This window comes from Cetorhinus maximus, chromosome 13 (genome assembly GCF_964194155.1).
Source record: "Cetorhinus maximus chromosome 13, sCetMax3.hap1.1, whole genome shotgun sequence".
Classification (NCBI taxonomy): Eukaryota; Metazoa; Chordata; class Chondrichthyes; order Lamniformes; family Cetorhinidae; genus Cetorhinus; species Cetorhinus maximus.
Genome location: NC_135891.1, coordinates 1,446,276 through 1,471,574, shown reverse-complemented (window position 1 = coordinate 1,471,574; position 25,299 = coordinate 1,446,276). Strand labels below are relative to the sequence as shown.

At 46.0% G+C, this 25,299-nt stretch overlaps 1 protein-coding gene across 5 annotated transcripts in view; it reads left to right on the top strand.

The window, feature by feature from the left end:
- The first annotated feature begins 20,549 nt into the window (after positions 1-20,549).
- ralgapb (Ral GTPase activating protein non-catalytic subunit beta) overlaps positions 20,550-25,299 on the top strand; it is a 154,822-nt gene continuing 150,072 nt past the window's right edge. For all 5 annotated transcript variants that reach the window (XM_078554820.1, XM_078554819.1, XM_078554818.1 and 2 more), the window contains exon 1: positions 20,550-20,679. The gene's annotated coding sequence lies outside the window, so the exon portion shown is untranslated. The remainder of the gene's footprint in view (positions 20,680-25,299) is intronic.

Below are 25,299 nucleotides of genomic sequence, written 5' to 3'. Positions count from 1 at the left end.
TCAGCCCAGTGGCACAGGGAATATGAGTCGCAGTACTCCAGTAATGTTGTATGAAGACCACATTATGGTCCTGTAAACTTCTTTATAGTTAAAGTCTTGACCAAAACTCCCTGATCATTAGAAGTTGCTTTATTTCACTTATCACAGAAATTCTCAGAGGGAGAGAGAGAGATTAAATAAACTAAGCAGGATGGAGTCAGGTTGACAATAGAAGTTTAACAGTCAGTGCCTGGAACTACATCAGCAAGAAATTCTTAATAAGCCATTTCTTAATTGCAAGAATTCCTTAATAACCTGCAGACAGTGTTTCAAATGTACAGCATTGTTTGACCTTCAAATGCTGATAAATATGTGAATATTTTGAATAGGATCTCTAATTTGGTGATAAGCGTTAAGCTAACCTCTGCAGCTGGAGTGGGAAATGTTGTGGCAGTGGGAACATTTGGAGAAGAGACCACTGCGTCTTCTAAAGGAAATGGGGCAAATATTTGGAATGCAAGTAGGCATAGTGCCATGGGAAGAGAGCAGGATAGTTTTGGATTAATCCAACAAAGAGCTAGCACAGATACAATGGGCTGAATGGCCACCTTCTGCACTGTAAACATCTATGGTTATTTGGCTGTTAGATATTTGATCACCATTTCAAGAGCCTCATGTATAGTTGACTCATAAGAACTGAGCAAAAAAGTCTGATTTAACCCAAATGTTCTAAATTTATGAGATTTCTCCCAAATTCCTCCCTTACTATGGAAGAAGGTTGGAAAAAATCTCAGAGATATGGTTTAAAAAGATCACTAATGCAGTTATAGTAAGATCAGGAGACTCCTGATTGAGATTCTAACCTACAATAGATATATTGGGAAACAGGAGTAAAATCGTCTCTCGTCGACTGACTGTGTTCACATCTACATATAAGATGTCACCACTGATAGATCTTGCTACAGTTTTCAGAAAAAAATCGTGTTTTATAATTTCCTTCCACTCATAGGGAAATCCTGGGCTCAAAAAAACAACCAAATCAACTTTTAAATTGCAGGAAATCCATGCTACTAATCTCTGGGATTAGGCAGCTATATTGTTAGGGAAGGTTGCATAAACATGGTTTATATTCCCTCGAGTATAGACAGTTGAGGGATGATCAGATTAAGGCCGATAACCGGGGTAAATTGGATCCTTTCTGAACGTAGAAAATCTTGGGCATTGAGCTTTCAGGCTACAGCTGCCTGCAACGGTCCCACACATCTGAGAATGCAACCACCACGACAGACAGGTCTGTGTGCAATATAGAGACAGCTGTAGGATTTACAAAACACCGATGCACCATCTAGTTATAATTAATTTAGTTACATCCTCTACTGAGGATAAACAGCTTTCAGAGTGCGTGCTTTCCGCTCAACAAAAGACATTTTTAAACAGCCTATTATTGCTGTCGGTGAACCACAATGATGGACAAGTTACAATGCCTGGATAAAGAACTGGACAATAAAAGTCACAATTAGGACAGCATTCTAAATTAGATTTTGATTAAACACATGAAATAAGGACAGAAAATTTTGGAAACATTCACCATGTCAGACAGCACCTGTGGAGAAAGAAACAGAGTTAACCGTTAGTTAACCATTAGTTAACCGTTAGTCCTTTGGTAAGTACAGGGCTTGAGAATTGCTGAAAAAAAAAGACATTTTTTGTCGAAGCTTTTCGTCTTGCACTCATCAGGACAATTGCAAGAAAATACCAATGTCAGGGGAACAACATATTTATACTGCACAAGACGAAAGTCGGCAAGTGGGCTCTGATCGGCAGAGGCCTTGCCATGGAGAATGCACCAGTTGATGGTGACCGACAGTTAACTGCCGAGCACTGTTTCAAATTTAAACCACTGATGGGTCAAGGCATTGCCCTGGGGAATGAGCTGGTGAATGGCTGTTACTTATTTTGTTTAGCTGAAACAGGTGCAATGTGTGTACATGTTCTTTCTGTCCGCAATGAACAGGGCCCTGCGTATTCATATATGTAGCTTCCAGTACACGTAAATATGCCACACTGCGAGCCCAAATAACAATCTTAAATTAGTTGTCAGCGTAACTCTTAGCACATTGAGGATTATTTCCCAATTGTTGTCCAGTCGCGGAATCACATCTAATGTTGGACACTGTGTTTTGAGTTTTGCAAATACGGGCTGGTTGGTGCGGATTGTATCCTGTCTGTTGTGAACAGTGGCTGGGACTTGCTGTTTGATACGATCCACCAGTCTTTAGGATGTACGGCCTATATACCTAGCATCAGACTGGCACTGAAATTCATACACCAAAAGACTCATTTACCAACCAATCAGCACTCTCTTCTCATACAGTATAAATATATTGTTCCCCTGACATTGGTGTTTTCTTGTGAATTGTCCTGGTGAGTGCAAGACGAAAAGCTTCAACAAAAAGTGTCCCTTTCTTCAGCAATGCCAGAGTTAAGATTGCATCGGAACTGTTGGCAAAAAATGAGATGAACAAATCAGAGCCAGAGAAACAGGGGAGTTGGGGAAGGAAAGAGAGAGATCTGTGATACCACTGACAGCAGGAATGATTGAATAGCAAAATGGATGATGATGCAGGGCAAAAGAGACTGACAACGGGATAAGCAAAGAAACAAAAGAGTCTTCATCTGATTTCTATGTTGAGTTTGATTTTGTGTGTGTGAATCTTTCTTTGACTCTTCCATTCGAATAAAGATATAAATTGCTGGAAACACTCATCAGTTCAGTCAGCATCTGTGCAGAGCAACATTGGGGGGAGCAAAACGACAGTTGGAGGCAATTTTGCTTCTCAAAATGCTGGCTTCACTGTTTCCAATTCAGGTTTTCCATATCCTTATCACTTCCGCTATTTATACAATCCCTGAATCTCTTAAGTGACTAATTTCTTTAATTATATTTTGTTAATATTTCAATCTAATGTCATTCTCAATCCCCAAAATTAAAAATGTTACTCCTTATCTTTAAACTTCTCCAGGGCAGAGCCTCTCCCTACAAACCCCCACTCGATTGCTCAGGTTCCCTCTTCCCTCCACCCTATCCCTGTCGGCCTTACACTCAACCACCCAGATCCCTCTACCTCTCCACCTTCCTTCCTCCTTCAAAATTCTTCTTAAATTCCACCTCTCCGGTCACTAAACCTATTCTCACCTTCACTGGCTCAGTATCTGTTTCCCTCCTATCTCTCTGAAGCACCTTTCATTTTTTCCTATTAAAAAGCTTTATTATTGAAGTTGTCATTTAAAAGGATTTTGGAAACATTAACGTCAGACAACAGCGCCACCCAGAGGGTTCCTACTCAAAACACGTGGAAATATAAGTAATTCTACCAGCACTCACTCACACACACACACACACACAGGGCAGCAACAGGATCGTAGCCCCAAATTTTTTAGCCTGTGCTTCCTGTGAATCCAAATCCCTTTAATGCAGGATAATGAACCTCGTATGTTATTGATGTTAATGTATTCAGATTTTCATTTTATTTCCACTTGGCCTGTCCAAAAGTGCCCAATATAATGTCCTGTTGACACAACAGTAATGCTTTAATTGGCTGTAATCTTGTTGTAAGCACTTGACTAGGCAAAACTACCTTTCTGAAAACTTCCTCACCAACACCGTCACTCCAAGATGGTGTGTTGCCTCCCCGGTGCCAGGATCCGGGATGTTACTGAACAGCTGCAGGGCATCCTGAAGGGGGAGGGCGAAAAGGCAGAGGTCATGGTACATGTTGGTACCAATGACATAGGTAGAAAGAGGGATGAGGTCTTGCATCAAGAATTCAGGGAGTTAGGCAGTAGACTGAAAAGCAAGACCTCTCGGGTTGTAATCTCTGGATTACTCCCAGTGCCACGTGCTAGCAAACTCAGAAATAGGAGAATAGCGCAGATAAATACGTGGCTTAAGAGTTGGTGCAGGAGGGAGGGTTTTAAATTCCTGGATCACTGGGACCGTTTCTGGGGAAGGTGGGACCTGTACAAGTGGGACGGTCTACATCTGAACCAGAGCGGGACTAACATCCTTGCGGGCGGGTTTGCTAGTGCTGTTGGGAGGAGTTTAAACTAATTCGGCAGGGGGAGGTGACACAGAATGTTAGCAGAATAGGGGCACATCATAATACAGTAAAACAATCAAGGCAGAGGGAGTACAGCTGCAATAAGTTTCAAGGGAGTAAGGCAAGGCTGGATGGCCTCTACTTTAATGCCAGGAATATTACAGGTAAATGGATGAGTTAAGGGTGGGGATTGACACGTGGAATTGTGATATAGTAGCCATCACTGAGACGTGGTTGAGGGAAGGGCAGGATTGACAGCTCAACATTCCGGGATATAGAATCTTCAGGTGAGACAGGGGAGGGGGTAAAAGAGGAGACATTGCATTATTAGTTAAGGAGTCAGTTACTGCAGTAAGGAGAGATGATATCTTGGAGGGGGCATCGAATGAAGCTTTGTGGGTAGAGCTTAGGAATAAAAAAGGGGCAGCCACATTGTTAGGTGTTTATTATAGACTCCCAGATCGTCAGCGGGAAATTGAGGAGCAAATATGTGCACAATTTACGGAAGTATGTAAAAACAATAACAATAGGGTAATTATATTATGTGATTTCAACTTTCCCAACATTAATTGGGATAGACATAGTGTTAAGGGCGTGGATGGAGTGGATTTCTTGAAATGTGTACAGGAGAACTTTTTAGGTCAATATGTAGAGGGTCCAACAAGGGACGGTGCAGTGCTGGACCTAATTCTGGGGAATGAAGCCGGACAGGTGGCTGAGGTGGTGGTGGGGGAGCATTTTAGTGATAGCGACCACAACATGGTGCAGTTTAAGTTTGTTATGGACAAAGAAATAGACAAGTTGCAAAAAAATGTTTTGGATTGGGGGAGAGTGGATTTTGGTAAAATAAGGCAGGATCTGGCCAAGGTAAACTGGGAACAGTTACTTGTGGGGAAATCTACAGAGGAACAGTGGGGGGTGTTCAAACAGGAAATGGGGAGGGTACAGACTCAACATGTTCCCTCTAGGGTGATAGGAAGGAGTAACAAGCCCAGAGAACCATGGATGACCAGAGATATTCAGGATACGATGAGAAGGAAAAGAGAGGCTTTTAGCAGGTACAAGGGAAGCAAATCAGCGGAGGCATTAGTGGAGTACTGACAGTGCAGGGTGGAGTTTAAGAAAGCAATTAGGAGAGCAAAGAGGGGATATGAGAAAGCTCTGGCTGGTAAAAGTAGGGAAAATCCCAAGATATTCTGTAAGTATATCAATGGGAAGAGGATAACCAGGGAAAGAGTAGGGCCCATAAGGGACCAAGGAAGCAATCTATGGGTGGAGCCAGAGGACATCGCTAAAGTGTTGAATGAATACTTCACATCCGTCTTCACCCAAGAGAATGAGGATGAAGGTATCGAACTCGGGGAGAGAGACTGCGAGGTTCTTGAGCAAATTGATATAGGGAGTGACAAGGTATTGGAGGTGTTTTCAGGCTTAAAAGTGGACAAATCTCCAGGTGCGGATGATTTGTGTCCCAGACTGCTGAGGGAGGCAAGGGAGGAGATCGCAGGGGCTCTGACCCAAATTTTTAATTCCTCTCTGGCCACGGGGGAGGTGCTAGAGGACTGGAGAACAGCTAATGTGGTTCCGCTATTTAAGAAGGGTTGTAGAGATAAGCCAGGGAACAACAGGCCAGTGAGTCTCACGTCAGTGGTAGGGAAACTATTGGAGAAAATTCTGAAGGAGAGAATCTATCTCCACTTGGAGAGGCAAAGTTTGATCAGGGATAGTCAGCAGGGCTTTGTCAGAGGGAGGTCATGCCTAACAAATTTGATTGAATTTTTTGAGGAGGTGACCAGGTGTGTAGATGAGGGTAGTGTAGTTGATGTCGTTTATATGGACTTCAGCAAAGCCTTTGACAAGGTCCCACATGGGAGACTTATAAAGAAGGCAAATGCACATGGGATACAGGGTAATTTGATAAGGTGGATTCAAAATTGGCTAGGTTTTAGGAGGCAGAGGGTGATGACAGAAGGCTGCATTAGTGACTGGAAGCCAGTGTCCAGTGGTGTACCACAGGGATCTGTGCTCGGTCCCCTATTATTTGTCGTTTATATAAACGACATAGTTGACTATATGGGGGGTAGGAGTAGTAAGTTTGCAGATGACACAAAGATTGGCCGGGTGGTTAACAGTGAGGTTGAGTGTCTTGGGCTACAGGAAGATATAGACGGGATCATCAAATGGGCAGATAAGTGGCAGATGGAATTTAACCCTGAAAAGTGTGAGGTGATACACTTTGGAAGAAGTAATTTGACAAGGAAGTATTCAATGAACAGCATGACACTAGGAAGTTCTAAGGAACAAAGGGGCCTTGACGTGTGTGTCCATAGATCTCTGAAGGCAGAGGGGCATCTTAGTGGGGTGGTGAAAAAGGCATATGGGACACTTGCCTTTATCAATCGAGGCATAGATTACAAAAGTAAGGAGGTCATGTTGGAGTTGTATAGAACCTTGGTGAGGCCACAGCTGGAGTACTGTGTGTAGTTCTGGTCGCCACATTATAGGAAGGATGTGATTGCACTGGAGGGGGTGCAGAGGAGATTCACCAGGATGTTGCCTGGGATGAAACATTTAAGTTATGAAGAGAGGTTGGATAGACTTGGGTTGTTTTCATTGGAGCAGAGAACACTGAGGAGCGACCTGATCGAGGTGTACAAGGTTATGAGGGCCATGGACAGGGTTGATAGGGAGCAGCTGTTCCCCTTAGTCGAAGGGTCAGTCACAAGGGGGCATAAGGTCAAGGTGAGGGGCAGAAGGTTAAGGGGAGATGTGAGGAAAAATCTTTTTACCCAGAGGGTGGTGATGGTCTGGAATGCACTGCCTGGGAGGGTGGTGGAGGCGGGTTGCCTCACATCCTTTAAAAAGTACCTGGATGAGCACTTGGTACGTCATAACATTCAAGGCTATGGGCCAAGTGCTGGTAAATGGGATTAAGTAGGTAGGTCAAGTGTTTCTCACGTGTTGGTGCAGACTCGATGGGCCGAAGGGCCTCTTCTGCACTGTGTGATTCTGTGACTCTGTGAACTTCATGATCAATTGAGGCACTGAAAAGGGAAATGGATCCATATCTGAAAAGGAAGAATGTGCAGGGGGCTACATGAAAAGGCAGGGGAGTGACACTAGGTGAATTACTCCTTCAGAAGGCCAGCACAGGCACAATGGGCCAAGTGGCCTCCTTTTGTGCTGTAACCATTCGATGATGCATTGACCCTCACCCACTAGTGAGCAAAGGGATACCAGGACAAACAGGTTAACATGTGACTGGGGAAACGGTGCATGAGGGCAGGCTTTTGACTCCTGGGGCATTAGGACCAGTTGTGGGGCAGGGGGTCCTGTTCCAGGTGGACAGGTCACACCACAACTGAGTTGGCACCAATGTCCATGCGGGAAGGTTAACCACTGCTGCGGAGGAGCGTAGGAGACAAGCATCTGGATGAAACATTGGGGAAGAGAAACAAGGGGCAGAGAGGCCTGGGAGAGACAATTAGCACTGGACCAGAGAGTCATTCAGGAGTAGGAGAGATCAAACAGTGGCAAATGTGAAGCAGCCGAAGGTGGGTTAGGAGTCCATGTACAATAAGTGCACAGAGTGTGGTAAATAAGGTTAGTGAGCTACAGGCACAAGCTAACAATAACATAACAATAACACAGACCAGGCTCAAACAAGGGGCTGGATTGAAAACTTCATATTTACTCCTAACTACAAGGTATTCAGGAAAGATAGAATCACAGAATAGTTACAGCATGGAAAGAGGCCATTCAGCCCATCCTGTCCTCTCTGTAAGAGCAGCTCAGCTAGTCCCACTGCCCCACCCTTTCCCTGTATCTCGGCAATGTTTTTCTCTTCAGGTGCTTCTGTAATTTCCTTTAGAAATGCCCGATTGAGTTTGCCACCACCACCCTTTCAGGAATGGGTAAAAGGAGGCAGAGCGGCAGTATTGATCGAAGGGCACTGGAGAGGGCTGAGGAACCAAAGATAGAGCCAACAGAGGAGCTATGAAGCAGCTGGGTGAATGCTATAGATCACCAAATAGTGGGAAGGAGATAGAGGAGAACATTATCAAGCCAGTAAGGAGGAGATGGTGGTATAGTGGTAATATTGCTGGCAATAGTAAGCTGGAGACCCAGGCTAATCCTCTGGGGAACATGGGTTCAAATCCCACAGCTGCTGGTGGAATTAAAATTCAATTAATAAATCTGGAATTGAGAGCTAGTCTCAGTAATGGTGATTGTACAACTATAATTGATTGGTTAAAAGCCCATCTGGCTCACTAGCCCTTTAGGGAAGGAAATCTGCTGCTCTGACCTACATGTGACTCTAGACCCACAACTGCCCTCTGAAATGGCCTAACAAGCCATTCAGTTCAAGGGCAATTCAGAATGGGCAGCAAATGCTGACCTTGCCAGTGATACCCACATCCCAAAGAATAAAAAAAATTACACAAAGATGAAAGGATTACACGGTGATAATGGGGGGTTTTAGTTATCCCTGAAACAGCCACAAACATTATATAAAAACAAGAAATGCTCAGATTTCAGATGGTAGGTCATCTTGACTTGGAACATTAACTCTGTTTCTCTCTCCGCAGATGCTGTCTGACCTACTGAGTTTTCCCAATATTTCTTGCTTTTATTTTAGATTTCCAGCATCTACAGTATTTTGATTTTGTATAAATACTTATATAGCATCTTTAATATGATAAAATGTCAGAAGGTGTTTCACAGGAGCGTTATAAAACAAAATATGGCACTGAGGCACATAAGAAGACACTAGGTCAGATGACCAAAAGCTTGGTCAAAGAGGGAGGTTTTAAAGGAGGTAGAGAGGTTTAGGGAGGAAATTCCAGAGCTTAGGTCCGAGCAACTGAAGGCACGGCCACTAATGACAGACCAATTAAAATTAGGGATGCTCAAGAGGCCAGAATTAGATGACCATAGATATCTCAGAGGGCTGTGGGGCTGGAGGAGATTAGAGAGAGAGTAAGGGGTGAGGCCATGGAGAGATTTGAAAACAAGGATGAGAATTTTAATATCAAGGTCTTGCTTGACCAAGAGCCACTGTAGGTCAGTGCGCACAGGGGTGATAGGGGAACAGGACTTGGTACAAGTTAAGACACAAGTAGCAGAATTTTGTTTGACTTCAAGTTATGGAGGGTAGAACGTGAGAGACCAGCCAGCAGCATGTTAGGATAGTCAAGTCTAGAGTAAAAAAGCATTAATGAAGGTTTCAGCAGCAGATGAGTTGAGGCAGGGGCAAAGTCGGGTGATGTTACAGAGGTGGAAATAGGCGGTCTTACCGATGGAACGAATATGAGGACAGAAACTCATCTTGGGGTTGGATATGACACTAAAATTCCAAACAGTTTGTTTAGTCTCAGCGGTTCCAGGGAGAGGGATGGAGCTGGTAGCTAGGAAACTTGAGTTTGTGGCAGGGACCAAAGACAATGGCTTCAGTCTTCCTAATATTTAATTGTAGGAAATTTCTGCTCATCGGGTGCTGGATCATGGATAATCAGTCTTGTTTTTGTTCATTCATGGGATGCAGGCGTCGCTGGCTGGGCCAGCGTATATTGCCCGTCCCTAATTGCCCCTTGAGAAGGTGGTGGTTAGCTGCCTTCTTGAATCGCTGCAGTCCATGTGGTGTAGGTACACCCACAGTGCTGTTAGGGAGGGAGTTCCAGGATTTTGACCCTGTGACAGTGAAGGAACAGCGATATATTTCCATGTCAGGATGGTGAGTGACTGTTTAAAAAGGGAATGAGGCAAAAGATGGGAAATTACAGGCGATTAGCCTGACCTCGGTCGTTGGTAAGATTTTAGAGTCCATTATTAAGGATGAGATTTCAGAATACTTGTAAGTGCATGGTAAAATAGGGCAAAGTCAGCATGGTTTTATCAAGGGGAGGTCATGCCTGACAAATCTGTTAGAATTCTTTGAGGAGGTAACGAGTAGGTTAGACAAAGGAGAGCCAATAGATGTTATCTACTTGGACTTCCAGAAGGCCTTTGACAAGGTGCCGCACAGGAGGCTGCTCAGTAAGATAAGAGCCCATGGTGTTAGAGGCAAGGTACTAGCCTTGATAGAAGATTGGCTGTCTGGCAGGAGGCAGAGAGTGGGGATAAGGGAGTCCTCAGGATGGCGGCTGGTGACTAGTGGAGTTCCGCAGGGGTCAGTGTTGGGACTACAACTTTTCACTTTATACATTAATGATCTAGATGAAGGAACTGAGGGCATTCTGGCTAAGTTTGCAGATGATACAAAGATAGGTGGAGGGACAGGTAGTATTGAGGAGGCGGGGAGGCTGCAGAAGGATTTGGACAGGTTAGGAGAATGGGCAAAGAAGTGGCAGATGGAATACAACGTGGGGAAGTGTGAGGTCATGCACTTTGGTAGGAAGAATAGAGGCATAGACTATTTTCTAAATGGGGAGAGAATTCAGAAATCTGGAGTGCAAAGGGACTTGGGAGTCTTAGTCCAGGATTCTCTTAAAGTTAACTTGCAGGTTGAGTTGGTGGTTAGGAAGGCAAATGCAATGTTGGCATTTATTTCGAGAGGACTAGAATATAAAAGCAGGGATGTGCTGCTGAGGCTTTATAAGGCTCTGGTCAGACCACATTTAGAATATTGTGAGCAATTTTGGGCCCCATATCTCAGGAAGGATGTGCTGGCCCTGGAGAGGGTCCAGAGGAGGTTCACGAGAACGATCCCAGGAATGAAAGGCTTAACATATGAGGAACGTTTGAGGACTCTGGGTCTATACTCGATGGAGTTTAGAAGGATGAGGGGGGATCTGATTGAAACTTACAGAATACTGAAAGGCCTGGATAGAGTGGACGTGGGGAAGATGTTTCCATTAGTAGGAGAGACTAGGACCTGAGGGCACAGCCTCAGAGTAAAGGGAAGACCTTTTAGAACAGAGATAAGGAGAAACTTCTTTAGCCAGAGAGTGGTGAATCTATGGAATTCATTGCCACAGAAGGCTGTGGAGGCCAGGTCATTGAGTGTATTTAAGACCGAGATAGATAGGTTCTTAATTGGTAAGGGGATCAAAGGTTACGGGGAGAAGGCGGGAGAATGGGGTTGAGAAACTTATCAGCCATGATTGAATGGCGGAGCAGACTCAACGGGCCAAATTGTCTAATTTCTGCTCCTATGTCTTATGGTCTTATGGTCTTATGGCTTGGAGGGGAACTTCCAGGCGGTGGTGTTCCCATCTACCTGCTGCTCTTGTCCTTCTAGGTGGTAGTGGTCATAGGTTTGGAAGGTGCTGCCTAAGGAGCCTTGATGAGCTTCTGCAATGCATCTTGTAGATGGTACACACTGCTGCTACTGTGCATCGGTGTTGGAGAGAGTGAATGTTTGTGGATGTGGTGCCAATCAAGTGGGCTGCATTGTCCTGGATGATGTCAAGCTTCTTGAGTGTTGATGGAGCTGCACTCATCCAGGCAAGTGGGGAGTATTCCATCACACTCCTGACTTGTGCCTTGTAGATGATGGACAGGCTTTGGGGAGTCAGGAGGTGAGTTACTCTCTGCAGAATTCCCAGCCTCTGACCTGCTCCTGTAGCCACAGTATTTATAGTTGGTCCAGTTCAGGTTCTGTTCCATGGTAACCCCAGGATGTTGATAGTGGGGGATTCAACGATGGTAATGCCATTGAACATCAAAGAGAGATGGTTAGATTCTCTCTTCTTGGAGATGGTCATTGCCTGGCACGTGTGATGCATGAATGTTACTTGCCACTTGCCAGCCCAAGCCTAGATATTGTCCAGGTCTTGCTGCATTTGGACATGAACTGCCTAAGTATCTGAGGAGTCACGAATGGTGCTGAACATTGTGCAATCATCAGTGACATCCCCACTTCTGACCTTATGATGGAAGGAAGGTCATTGATGAAGCAGGTGAAGGAGGTTGGGCCAAGTCTGATAATTTAGCAATAGTGGAGGAGTTGAGAGAGGTGGTAGTGAGGAAGAGCTGGGTATCATTAGTGTACATGTGAGAACTAATGCTGTGCTTTACAATGATGTCACCGAGGGGCAGAATGTGGAGAGAAATAGGAAAGAGCCTAGGATCGATCCTCTGGGACACCAGAGGTGCGGGAGCAGGAAGAGATGTTGCGAGTGGTTTTCTGGCTACGATTAGATCAATAAGAACGGAACCGGGTGAGAGCAGCCCCAACCAGATGGACAACAGTGGGGAGGAGTTGGAGGAGGATGGTGTGGTTAACTGTGTCAAAGGCTGTTGACATATTGAGAAGGACGAGAAGGGAAGGTTCACCTTTGCCAACAGTCACCTAAGATATAATTTGTGGCTTTAAGAAGAGCTGTTTCGATACTGTGGCAAGAACAGAAATGTGATTAGAAGGTTTTATACATGCAGTTCCAGGAAAGATGGGCACAGATTTGGGAGTCAACATCGCAATCAAGAACTTTGGACTGAAAAGGGAGGTTGGAGTTAAGGCAACAGTTTGCCAGGATGTTGGGGTCCAGAGCAGATTTTTGAGAAGGCTGGTGGGATATACTCTGATAGTAACAAGGGCAAAGAGGATGACGAATTTCTCAACTGTATCAGAAAGAACTTTTTTAATCAGAATGTTTCCAGCCCAAAGAGGAAGGAGATATTGTAGGAGGTAGTTCTGAGGAATGAATAGGGGCAAGTGTAGAAGATTCCAGTTAGAGGGCATATGGGGAACAGTGATCATAATAACATGCAGTTATGGAAAAGGATAAGATATATCAAGTGTGAACATAATTAACTGGAGAAGAGCTAACTTCAGTGGATTGAATAGTGATCTGGCCCAAGTGCTTAGGAAACAAAAATGTAAAAGTTGTTTGAAGGTTTTCATAGTGAGAGAAGTAACATTCGCCATGTAAAATTTGCTCTGGAAGAAACAGTTGTTATCTTAAAAGTTTCTTCGAAGAACTTGTAAGTCTCAACATTTTAGGCAGCGAACTCGGCCGATCATCTGGAGAAATGGCGCCAACAGGTGAGAGGTCATTATATATGGTGGAAGATGGGAATATGGGCAGGATCTTACTGCTGATTGGTCAGGCTAATGTTTGCAATAGGTTGGTACATGTTAACAGTCCTGCTGCTGATTGGTCAACTGTGCAGAATGGATGGCAATGATGTTTCAAGTAAGGGTAGCCAGATGTCGCTGATGAGAAGGCCACTGTCTTGGGAGATGGTGTGATGTTGATAGATCTCCATGGCAACCCTAACCCTAACCCTAACCCTCCCTGCATCAGGGAGGCCATGGAGATCTACCAACATCACACCATCTCCCAAGACAGTGGCCTTTTCATCAGCGACATCTGGCTACCCTTACTTGTAAGCTTGATTGCGATGGGAAAATCTAGAGTTAGAGTTGGGCATGTTTAATAATAGCTGACTTACTGTGCTTGAAGCAGGTTTGACGTTCCTTGAGTCGAGTGTGAAAGCTTTTCCAGCTTTTATGGTAACAACTCCTCTTTTCAGAATATATTTTGCGTGGTGTCACTATAAAATTGTCTTACTCAATTAAAGATCTGTCAGCAAAACAGTAAATGAACAATGGGACGCCTTCAAAGAAGAGATGGTTTGGGTTCATTGTAGAGGAGGTGGTTTGGGTACATTGTAGAGGAGGTGCTTTGGGTACATTGTAGAGGAGATGGTTTGGGAATATTGTAGAGGAGATGGTTTGGGAATATTGTAGAGGAGGTGGTTTGGGAATATTGTGGAGGAGGTGGTTTGGGAATATTGTAGAGGAGATGGTTTGGGAATATTGTAGAGGAGATGGTTTGGGAATATTGTAGAGGAGATGGTTTGAGAATATTGTAGAGGAGGTGCTTTGGGAATATTGTAGAGGAGATGGTTTGGGTACATTGTAGAGGAGATGGTTTGGATACATTGTAGAGGAGGTGGTTTGGGAATATTGTAGAGGAGATGGTTTGGGTACATTGTAGAGGAGATGGTTTGGATACATTGTAGAGGAGGTGGTTTGGGAATATTGTAGAGGAGATGGTTTGGGAATATTATAGAGGAGATGGTTTGGGAATATTGTAGAGGAGGTGGTTTGGGAATATTGTAGAGGAGATGGTTTGGGAATATTGTAGAGGAGGTGGTTTGGGTACATTGTGGAGGAGGTGGTTTGGGAATATTGTAGAGGAGATGGTTTGGGAATTTTGTAGAGGAGATGGTTTGGGTACATTGTAGAGGAAGTGGTTTGGGAATATTGTAGAGGAGATGGTTTGGGTACATTGTAGACACATTCACTTGAGGTGCATCCAAAGTTACAGCTTGCTGGATAACAAAGACATTAAAATGACACAGGGAACAGAAGCTTATGACAATTGTTAGGTTCACAAATACACTCAAGAGCCAAGCTAAATGTGGACAGTAGAGATCTGAAAGGGATCTGAAAAGACTTTTAAAAATACAAAGGCCAGAATTTTGACATCAGCGTACGGGGGTGGGCCTCACATGCTGTCGCGTAAAATGACACAAGATGGCGTTGGGCGTGTGTCCCGACATCATCCCGCATTATTTAGGTCTTTCGATCGTCGGGCGTGCGCTGGAGGCGGCTGCATGCCCTCCGAACTGTCTGAGGCCTATTAAGGCCATTAGGGAAGTAATTTAGATAATTAACAGCGCTGCCTGTCCAACGTTAAGGCTGGTGGGCAGGCAAAGAGCCCGAGCGACCTTCACGTTTTTCAGGAAACTTCATCCACGGGTGGGATGAGATTCCCTGAAGGTTTAATAAAATTATTAGTTAATTCTTGCACAAAGGGTACATGTCTAAATAATTTTTAACTTTATTATTTATAAACTTTTATTATGTTCTTAATCTCCCTGAGGCAGCTCTGAGCCTCAGGGAGATTTCTGTGCTCTTCTGCGTGCATGCGTGAAAGAGCGCAGGCCCCGATTCTCCCTCCTCCCCCCACCCGCACAGGGAGCGCTGAGCGCTACCGACCGTGTGTCACGCTGGGCGGGCCTTAATTGTCCAGCCCACGTAAAATGACGGCGCAGAGCCAATCTCAACCGGCCGGCCCAACAGAGAGAAAATTCTCCCCATTAATCGTAAAACGTTAGTCAAAAGAAGGGTGTGGCTAATTAGGGTCCAAAAGAGTGATCTTCTTGTGGAGACAGAGGGCATAGCTGAGGGACTAAGTAAGTATTTTGCATGTGTTGTCACTGCAGAAGAGGATCTGCTAATGTAGGAGTAAAGGAAGAGGCCATAGTGTTATTGGATAGAATAAAAACAGGTAAACAGGAGATACTTAACAGCTTGGCAGTAATCAAAGTAAAATAGTTACCTGGACCAGATGGGATAAATGCACCGTTATTGAGGGGAGTAAAAGGTGGAAATGGCAGAAGCTCTAGACACAATTTTCCAATCACCCTTTGATATGGAGATTATATTGGAGGATTGAGGGATTGAGGGATTGGAAATATTACAGCCCTGGTCAAAAAATGCAAGAGAGATAAACCTGGTAACTACAGACCAGTGGACGCAGAGTCTTTGAATATTTTTAAGGCAGATCTACATAGATTCTTGATAAGTAAGAGGGTGAAAGGTTATCGGGGGTAGGCAGGGTTGAAGTTACATTCAGATCAGCCATGACCTTATTGAATGGTAGAGCAGGCTTGAGGGACCGAGTGGCCTACTCCTGCTCCCAATTCTTCTGTTCGTACATCAGCCTAACATCGGTAGTGGGAAACATTTAGAGGTAATAATCCAGGACAGAACTAACTGATGTTTAGAAAAGTTGTCTTGAATTATCGCCTCAAAATGTTTCCCCACCACCAACATTAGGCTGACTGGTCTATAGTTACCAGGTTTATCGCTCTCCCATTTTTTTGCTACCATTCATTCAGAATGGCCATCAAACTCCATCGGACTCTCGTCAGTAAAGTGATGGAAGGTGTCGTCGACACTGCTCATGTGGCACTTGCCTAGTAATAACCTGCTCACTGATGCCCAGTTTGGGTTCCGCGAGGGCCACTCAGCTCCTGACCTCATTACAGCCTTGGTTCAAACATGGACAAAAGAGCTGAACTCCCGAGGTGAGGTGAGAGTGACTGCCCTTGACATCAAGGCAGCATTTGACCGAGTGTGGCATCAAGGAGCACTAGCAAAACTGGAGTCAATGGGAATCAGGGTGAAAACTCTCCGGTGGTTGGATTCATACCTAGCACAAAGGAAGATGGTTGCGGTTGTTGGAGGTCAATCATCTCAGCTCCAGGACATCACTGCAGGAGTTCCTCAGGGTAGTGTCCTCGACCCAACCATCTTCAGCTGCTTCATCAATGACCTTCCTTCCATCACAAGGTTAAAAGTGGGGATGTTCGCTGATGATTGCACAATGTTCAGCACCATTTGTGACTCCTCATATACTGAAGCAGTCCATGTCCAAATGCAGCAAGACCTGGACAATATTCAGGCTTTGGCTGATAAGTGGCAAGTAACATTCACGCCACACAAGTGCTAGGCAATGACCATCTCCAACAAGAGAGAATCGAACTATCACCCCTTGATATTCAATGGCATTACCATCGCTGAATTCCCCCACTATCAACATCCTGGGGGTTACCATTGACCAGAAACTGAACTGGACTAACTGTATAATTAATATGGCTACAAGAGCAGGTTTGAGGCTGGGATTTCTGTGGCAAATAACTCACCTCCTGACTCCCAAAAGTCAGGAGTGTGATAAAATATTCTCCAATTGCCTGGATGAGTGCAGCTCCCACAACACTCAAGAAACGTGACACCATCCAGGACAAAGCAGCCAACTTGATTGGCAACCCATCCACCACCTTCAACATTCACTCCCTCCACCACCGACGCACAGTAGCAGCAGTGTGTACCATCTACAAGATGCACTGCAGGAATTCGCCAAGGCTTCTTAGATAGCACTTTCCAAACCCACGACTGCTACCATCCAGAAGGACAAGAGCAGCAGATACATGGGAACACCACCACCTCCAAGCCATTCACCATCCTGACTTGGAAATATATCTCTGTTCCTTCACTGTCACTGGGTCAAAATCCTGGAACTCCCTCCCTAACAGCACTGTGGGTGTACCTACACCACATGGACTGCAGCGGTTCAAGAAGGCAGCTCACCACCACCTTCTCAAGGGCAATTAGGGATAGGCAATAAATGCTGGCCCAACCAGCGAAGCCCACATCCCATGAATGAATTTTTAAAAATACTTTGAGCAGAGTCCCCCCACTTCCTGTTTTTCTGATTGCGGGATAAACATTGGCCAGGACTCTGGGGAGAATTCTGCTGTACTTCTTCGAAATAGTGCTTTGGAATCTTTGTTTTTGCATCCACCTGAGAAGCCAGGCAGGGCCTCAGTTTATGGTCTCATCGACAAATGGCACCTCCGGCAGTGCAGCTCTCCCCCAGTACTGCACTGGAGTGCTGGCTTTGATTTTTGTGCTCAACACTCTACAGTGGGACCCACAACTTTCTAACTCAGAGGTAGGTTGGAGGTCTACCAACAGAGCTACGGCTGACACATAAATATAATGTTACAGACTGGAGGGGGAATGCAGCCCCGATTTCTCCTCTCACCACCCGTTGGTAAACAGAAAGGTGTTTTTGATTTTTGTTTTCCCCCTTCCAAGTGGTGGCGTATTTTCCCCAACCCTTCAGTTTTGGAGTGATCCAATCCTTTATTAATAACCCCACAGGAAAACCACACACACAAAACGCGGGAAGGGGTTACATGTATGTTTGCATTCATACAACAAAAGCGAGATTTGGGAAAGAAAGCGGGGTTCAGGGCAGAGACCATGATAAAAATAAGAATTATGGTTTCATGTGAGTCCAGAATCAAAATCCAGTGAGGGATTCTTTCACAGAGTTCAGCTGGCTGAAAATGGTGGTGTTCATTTCCCAAGATGAAATCGGCATGCAGAGATTGAATCAGTTCTGTAGGCGATAGTACAAAATCTTCCCAGCAGAGTCAGGTTAGATGGGGGCCAGTTGTCCAACCTGGTCAGAGCTTGCTTCTGTATAGCCTGCCCGTCAGATGTTAAACAGCAGACCAAAGATGGAGTTCAAAAGCTGTAATAATTAAAACAATTCAAACAGCTTAAGACTCAGTCATGTAACAGGGTGGTTTCGGGTCGAGCTATTCAGCTGATGATGCCTCTTGTTAGAATGCATTGTGTTTTGAGCAGGTAGCTGTAGAACCAGTAGGACAACATTGGAGATGAGGAGTCGCAAATAGCTCTGCCTTTGTCCATAGCTGTCTGGTGCAGACGTCTCAACTCTGTGACTATCCTTTGTGTTGGCTGAAATGTTTATACAATGTAAGGAGTGTTACATTCCAGGGGTTTGATGGTTTTAGCCTTTGCCCACTTTCAAACTGCTCAGAACCTTCCAGGGCTACCATCGTCTGGTCAGTGGCAGTCATTTTATCAGTCTAGCCATTTGTCCATTTTAAAAGAAAATTAATAATTTTATAAAGTAGCCAGGGTGACGAAGATATATATATATGTATATATATGTATGCATACATTTATATATGTTTTCCTTCATGTATTCTGATCATGATACCAAGTTAATGTTGTTGCAACATCTTTCCTGTCGCACTCTGGTGTTACTGGCAGGGATTTGGGTGTAAGAACAGAAAACGCTGGAAAAACTCAGCAGGTCTGGCAGCACCCTGTGGAGAGAGAAACAACGTTAATGTTTAAAGTCCAATGTGACTCTTCTAAGGAACTAGAGAGAGGTATAAACGTGATGGGTTTTATGCTGTTGAAAAAGGCATGGGGGAGAAAAGGGCAGGCGGAGAAGCATAGAAAGTCAGGGATAGGTTAGAGAGTAGGAGAGATTAAATGTCAACTACATCATGGAACGCAAGATAAAGGGAGTGGATGGTAATTATAGCATTAAAATCTATAGCTTTGGTCCAGAGTGGGTGTTAATAGCAGAATAAAGGTCAACACTATCTGAAAGCAAAATAGTGGAATGTGTTAATAGCAGAGAAAGGGTCAGCTCTGTTTGAAAGCAAAAACATGAGAGCAAGATATAGACTGGCACTTGGGGGTTGGTGGTGGAAATCAAGAGGGAGGAGAGAGTTCAAGATCTAAAGTTGTTGAACTCAATATTCAGTCCGGAAGGCTGTAAAGTGCCTAGTCGGAAGATGAGGTGCTGTTCCTCCAGTTTGTGTTGAGCTTCACTGGAACAATGCAGCAGGCCAAGGATGGACATGTGGGCATGAGAGCAGGGTGGAGTGTTGAAATGGCAAGCGACAGGGAGGGCTGGGTCATGCTTGCGGACAGACCGAAGGTGTTCTGCAAAGCGGTCACCCAGTCTGCGTTTGGTCTCTCCAATGTAGAGGAAACCGCATTGGGAGCAATGAATGCAGTAACTAAATTGAGGGAAGTGCAAGTGAAGCTGCTTCACTTGAAAGGAGTGTTTGGGCCCTTGGATGGTGAGGAGGGGGGAAGTAAAGGGGCAGGTGTTGCATCTTCTGCAGTTGCCATGGGGAAGGTGCCATGGGAGGGGGTTGAGGTGTAGGGGGCGATGGAGGAGGGGGTTGAGGTGTAGGGGGCGATGGAGGAGGGGGTTGAGGTGTAGGGGGCGATGGAGGAGGGGGGTTGAGGTGTAGGGGGCGATGGAGGAGGGGGTTGAGGTGCAGGGGGTGATGGAGGAGGGGGGTTGAGGTGCAGGGGGCGATGGAGGAGGGGGTTGAGGTGTAGGGGGTGATGGAGGAGGGGGTTGAGGTGCAGGGGGTGATGGAGGAGGGGGTTGAGGTGTAGGGGGCGATGGAGGGGGTTGAGGTGTAGGGGGTGCTGGAGGGGGTTGAGGTGCAGGGGGCGATGGAGGAGGGGGTTGAGGTGTAGGGGGCGATGGAGGAGGGGGTTGAGGTGTAGGGGGCGATGGAGGAGGGGGTTGAGGTGCAGGGGGTGATGGAGGAGGGGGTTGAGGTGCAGGGGGCGATGGAGGAGGGGGTTGAGGTGTAGGGGGCGATGGAGGAGGGGGGTTGAGGTGTAGGGGGCGATGGAGGAGGGGGTTGAGGTGTAGGGGGCGATGGAGGAGGGGGTTGAGGTGTAGGGGGTGATGGAGGAGGAGGTTGAGGTGCAGGGGGCGATGGAGGAGGGGGTTGAGGTGTAGGGGGCGATGGAGGAGGGGGTTGAGGTGTAGGGGGCGATGGAGGAGGGGGTTGAGGTGTAGGGGGCGATGGAGGAGAGGACCAGAGTGTCCCGGACCCCCTCTCCCCCTGGCGGCTTTGCGCAGGGATCCATCTACTGCATTCGCTGCTCCCAGTGCGGCCTCGGGTGTTTCCGGCCGGGAGTTCGGGTGTTTCCGGCCGGGCCGGAAGTTCGTTTGTTTCCGGCGGGGGTGTTTCCGGCCGGTCCGTGTCTCGGCTGTTTCCGCCGGGGCCGGGAGTTCGGGTGTTTCCGGCCGGGCCGGGAGTTCGGGTGTTTCCGGCCGGGGCCGGGAGTTCGGGTGTTTCCGGCGGCTGTCGGAGGGGGGAGGGGACCGCTTTCGGATCGCCTCCCCTGAGCGATGGCTCAGCTGCTGTGGTAACGGGAGAGGGAAGGAGCGGCCGGTGGACGCTGCCCGGGATATGTCGGCTCTCCCCGGCGGGACAGGTAAAGGCCGCCTCCCCCCCACCTCGGTCGCTGCCGGTGTCGATTCGGGGCCTGGGCCGCCCTCCTCCCCGGCCTTTCCCGGGCGCGGCCTTGCAGCGCGGGCAAAGCCTGGGACTCGCCTAGAGCCCCTGCCGCTCTCCTGGGCCCCCAGCCAGCGGGGGTTAAACCCCGGCTGCGAGGGAGAGAGAGGAGGACAAACTGCACCCGGTCCAGGGATAAATTAACCAGGTTCCTGTATAAAAAGCTGTTGGTGACTCTGGGGCCAGGGTATTAATGACAGGGGAATTGCTGCAAACCCTGGGGTTGGGGTTGGGAAGTTTTCCCCTCAGTCACAGGGGCTGAGAGCAGCCTTTCCGCCCTCATGTTGTTTACAGACACAGTCTGCACAGTGTTTATTGCTCCTCAGGAGCATTTTATCCTCTGTTCACTGGGAAAGGTGATTATTGCTTATTAAAGGCGAAGCTCAATGAGGTTCAGGCTCTGGGAGAACGAGGAGTTTCCCCTTAAATCTGGTTTTGCATTTTGTTTTTGTTGTAAATTTCACTCTCAGTTTTAACCAGGTTGAAGGAGCATTTGGGTCGTTTTGTTCATTCTCCTTGGATCTGTGGAATGCAAGTTGTGTTGTGCAGTAACTTGTGGGATTGAGAGTGAGTGGCTTGGAGGAGTTTGATGGGTGATTTAATGAGTGGTGAGTGAGTGAGTGCCTTGGTTTACAGAAGCAGCCATGAGTTTGCTCAGAATCGTTCCTCCATTTGTTACTGTCGTGATCTCCATTTCTGGGTCCCTTCATGTTGTGATGAGTGTTTTGGTGGTAGCTTGGCTCTCAGGAAGCACTCACCTCTGGTTCACAAGGTTGACTCTTATCACTTGAGCGTACCTGTCTAGGCTGACATTCTAGTGCCACGCTGAAGGAAAAAAATAAGACTTGCATTTAAACAGCACCTTTCATGATCACCAGACATCTCAAGTCACTGTACAGATTAACGTAGTACTTTGTGTAGTCACTGTTGTAATGTAGGAAATATGGCGACCAATTTGTAATGCTGATTGAAGGATATATATTGGCCAGGCCTCTGGGCATAACTCCCTTGCCTTTCTTCAAAATAAGACTTCAAATAAATATGAACAAGGAGCAGGAGCAGGCCAATCGGCCCCTTGAACCTGCTCCGGCAGTCAATAAAATCATGGCTGATCTGACTGTAACCTCAATTCCACATTCCCGCCTACCCCCAATGACCTGTCACCCCCTCGCTTACCAAGAATCTATCCACCTCTGCCTTAAAAATATTCAAAGACTCTGCTTCCACTGCTTTTTGAGGAAGAGAGTTCTAAAGACACTCAACCCTCAGAAATATTGCCCCTTCTCTGTTTTAAATGGGCAACTCCTTACTTTTAAACAGTGACCCACCTGATCTTTTATGTCCACCTGAGAGGCCAGCTGGGGCCTCGGTTTAACGTTTCATCTGAAAAATAGCACTTCCAACAGTGCAGTACTCCCTCAGTACTGCACCGGAGCTTCACCCTTATTTTTTCTGCTCGAGCCCGGGAGTCGGACTTGAAGCTGGAACTTTCAGACTCTGGAGGCGAGAGTGCTACCAGCGGAGCCACAGCTGACGAGGCACCATCATCTCGATCGAGATGTTATCCTGAGGTCCCGTTTGCCTGCTCAGGTGAATGGAATCTTTTGAAGAAAAGCAGGAGAGTTCCCCCTGGTGTTCTGGATAACATTTATTCCTCAATCAATGTGACAAAAAATATTGCTCATTTGTTACTTTATTTGTGGGGCCTTGTGAAACCTCACTGCTCTTCCATATCTGCTCTCTTGCCATGGGTTCTGCAGATTTATCACTCCACCACTGGTGGCACTGCCTTCATCCCTCACTAAACTCTTCTGCCTCTGTACCTCTCTCTCCTCTTTTAAGTTACTTGTTAAAACCAACTACTTTGACCAAGATTTTGGTCATCTATCCTAATACCACCACCTGTGTCTTGGTGTTAAACTTTGCTTGGTAATGTTCCAGCCAAACACCTTGGAATGTTTCACTTGGTTAATGGCACTATATAAACGCAAGTTGTCGTATGAGAATTGCCTCCTGTGTTTGCCTACAAAATGAGATTTGAATTTAATATCTATGAAACACTTTAGGACACCCCAGGATGTGAAAGGCGCTATATAAATTCAAGTTCAATAAAGTTTTGTAATAACTGTGTGAAAGTTGTGCATAATGCCCATTTGAACAGTGAAATTATGGATTTTGGTCTTCCCAGACTTGGATTAGAGAACATTTTAAGTTAAACATTCAATGCAGTGCTGATGATGCAGTGATAGTTAAAAAAAATAATTCCCTGGTTGTGGCATTGCCAGTTTACTAGGCCACTTTAGAGGGCAGTTAAGAGTCAGCCACACTGGTGTAGAACTGACCTGACGTATAGACCCAGACTGGATAAGGATGGCAACTTTCCTCCCCTAATGGACGTTAGTATCACAGTACCTTCCAATGCAGAAGGAGGCCATTCGGCCCATTCAGTCTGCACTGGCTCTCTGAAACAGCATTCCACCTAGTCCCACCCACCTGCCTTATCCCCATAACCTTGCACATTCCCACTTTTCAGGTAGCAATCCAATTCCCTTTTGAATACCTCGATTGAACCCGCCTCCTCCACCCTTGCAGAAATTGTGTTCCAGACTCCAACCACCCTCTGAGTGAAAAATTGTTTTTCCTCACATCACATTTACTCCTTTTGCTAATTATTTTGAATCTGTGTCCTTGGGTCCTTGATGTTCTCTTGAGTGGGAACAGTTTCTCCCTATTTACCCTGTCCATACCCCTCAGGATCTTGAATACCTCTATCAAGTCTCCTCTCAGCCTTCTTTTCTCCAAGGAAAATAGTCCCAACCTCTCCAATCTATCATCATAGCTACAGTTCTTTATCGCTGGAATCATTCTTGTGAATCTCCTCTGTACTCTCTCCAAAGCGTTCACATCCTTCCTCAAGTATGGCACCCAGAACTGGACACAGTTCTCCAGATGAGGCCTAACTAGTGTCTGATACAAGTTCAATATGACCTCTACACTCTTGTACACAATGCCCCTATTAATAAAGCCTAAAATATTATATGCTTCATTAACTGCTCTCTCAATTTGTCCTCCCATCTTCAATGATCTATGTTCATATACACCAAGGTCCCTCTGTTCCTGCACCTGCTTTAGAGTCTCTCCCTTTATTTTATACTGTCTCACTATATCTTTCTTGCCAAAATGAATTACCCCACACTTCTCTGCATTGAACTTCATCTGCCACTTGTCTGCCCAGTCCACCAACACGTCTATATCCTTTTAACGTTCAAGACTATCCCGATTACAGTTGACAACATTTCCAATCTTCATATCATCTGCAAATTTTGAAATCATCCCTTGCACACCACAGTCTAGGTCATTAATGTGTATCAGGAAGAGCAAGGGTCCCAACACTGAACCCTGAGGAACTCCACTATCAAGCGGCACTTGCTTAGCAATAACCTGCTCACTGACACCCAGCTTGGTTGGGTTCTGCCAGGGCCATTCAGCTCCTGACTTCATTACGGACTTGGTTCAAACATGGACAAAAGAGCTGAACTCCCGAGGTGAGGTGAGAGTGGCTGTCCTTGACATCAAGGCTGCATTTGACTGAGTATGGCATCAAGGAGCCCTAGCAAAACTGGAGTCAATGGGAGTCAGAGGGAAAGCTCTCCGCTGGTTGGAGTCATACCCAGCACAAAGGAAGATGGTTGTGGTTGTTGGAGGTCAATCATCTCAGCTCCAGGACATCACTGCAGGAGTTCCTCAGGGTAGTGTCCTCAGCCCAACCATCTACAGCTGCTTCATCAATGACCTTCCTTCCATCATAAGGTCAGAAGTGGGGATGTTCGCTGATGATTGCACAATGTTCAGCACCAATCACGGCTCCTCAGATACTTAAGCAGCCCGTGTCCAAATGCAGCAAGACCTGGACAATATCCAGGCTTGGCCTGACAAGTGGCAATTAACATTCGCACCACACAAGTGTCAGGCAATGACCATCTCCAACAAGAGAGAATCTAACCATCACCCCTTAAGGTGACAGCAGTGTGTACCACCTTCAAGATGCACTGCAGGAATTCACTAAGGCTCCTTCGATAGCACCTTCCAAACCCATGACCACTACCATCTAGAAGGACAAGGGCAACAGATAGATGGGAACACCACCACCCGGATGTTTCTCTTTAAATCTCTCACAATCCTGACTTGGAAATATATCGGCCGTTCCTTCACTGTCGCTGGGTCAAAATCCTGGAACTCCCTCCCTAACAGCACTGTGGGTGTACCTACACCACATGGACTGCAGCGGCTCAAGAAGGCAGCTCACCACCACCTTCTCAAAGGGCAATTAGAAATGGACAATAAATGCTGGGCCAGCCAGCGAAGCCCACATTCTGAAAAAAGAAAAAAACTCTGCCAGCGGCTTGTGATTGTGGCTTGCAGACACTTCATCAACGTAGCAAACATCTCAATTATGTTGTGGGTATAATTTGATATTGCACCATGCAGCAGACACATTAAATGAATGAATATATATAAAAAGCCTTCCTGCAATCTGAAA